Raw genomic sequence first — 351 nt, 5'->3', positions numbered from 1 at the left:
TGGGAAATACTTTTTCAGATCATGGTGTGTGTGTGTGTGTGTGTGTGTGTGTGTGTGTGTATAACAAAATATCAATGATATGTCATAAATATGTAAAATATGGTGTCATCAGACAATGATGGTTTCATTTTTATTGTTATTTATTTATTTATTTTATTTCATGGGACAGACTGTTGTGGTTGGGTGTATATAAGTGCATCCATGGGAGCAATGTCTGTGGAGCTGGAAGATGGTGTGGGAACCCCTGCAATGGTTTTGTTAAATGCAGTGGGTGCAGCAAATGGAACTCAGTTCCTGTGTAAGAGCAGCCAGTATTCTTGACCTCTGAGCCATCTCTCCAGCCCCAAGAAT

The sequence above is a fragment of the Nannospalax galili genome, unplaced genomic scaffold, assembly GCF_000622305.1.
Source record: "Nannospalax galili isolate Female #2095 unplaced genomic scaffold, S.galili_v1.0 scaffold15282, whole genome shotgun sequence".
Lineage (NCBI taxonomy): Eukaryota > Metazoa > Chordata > Mammalia > Rodentia > Spalacidae > Nannospalax > Nannospalax galili.
This window is presented reverse-complemented; position numbering follows the sequence as displayed.